The sequence below is a fragment of the Corvus brachyrhynchos genome, unplaced genomic scaffold (assembly GCF_000691975.1).
Source record: "Corvus brachyrhynchos isolate BGI_N302 unplaced genomic scaffold, ASM69197v1 scaffold219, whole genome shotgun sequence".
Lineage (NCBI taxonomy): Eukaryota > Metazoa > Chordata > Aves > Passeriformes > Corvidae > Corvus > Corvus brachyrhynchos.
Window position 1 is genome coordinate 420,823 of NW_008240034.1, and position 923 is coordinate 421,745.

A 923-nucleotide genomic window follows, 5' to 3' on the forward strand; every position below is an offset into this window, starting at 1 on the left:
TGTCCCTGTGCACCCAGCACAGGGTGACCCCAGGCCCGGGCTGGGGAAGGGAATAGGGGTCCTTACATGGAGAGGGAGACCCCCAGCACCCTAAGCCAGCCCCGCTGTCACCCAGCCCGGATCCCCACCCACACCCGGAGCTGTGCCCCCGGCGACCAGGCCCTGCGCAGGGGAGGAGGCAGAGGAGGGTCACGCTGAGGGTTTTACTGCTCAGCTGTGTGCAGATGGGACAGCGGGACAGAGGACTGTCCCCCATGATCACCCCCACCCATCTATGGGTACAAAAGTGCAGAGAACCCAACACCCTTCGCTGCCAGGGGCTCTCCGGCCATGCTGTGTCCCCAGGGACACCCAGAGCATCCCCCGGTGGCCCTGAGGACCCACGTGGGGCAGTGTCACAGAGCCAGTGCCCACAGGGTGCCTGATACACCCGTCCAGCACGGTGCATCTCCCATCAGCAAGTCCCAGTGGGAGCCAGGATTAACCATCGGCTGATCCCTGAGAGGACACCATTAGGGACCGCACTGGGGACAGCACCGAGGATGGCACCAGTGATGGCATCAGGGATGGCATCAGCGACAGCATCGGGGATGGCATGGGGACAGCATCGGGGATGGCATTGCTGCTCAGCGCTTTGGGATTAAGTCCCTGGTGGGAGCCCCTTCCCACCCCTCTGCCACGGGGACATGGGCACTCAACCGGGTCCCACGGCTCTGCCCTTCCCGGGACTGCCAGGAACGACACCCACAGTCAAGAGCCCCGAAGCCCACGGCCGTGGCTCTGTCCATCCGCATCTGCGGGGGGGCAGCTCCCGCGCAGGGCTCTCTCCCGGGCTGAGCGTGCAGCGGAGCGCAGCTGCCCGCGGAGCTGCCAGCTCGGATGAAGGCAGCGCCGTGCCATCCTCCACCCCCCCCGCCAGCCCC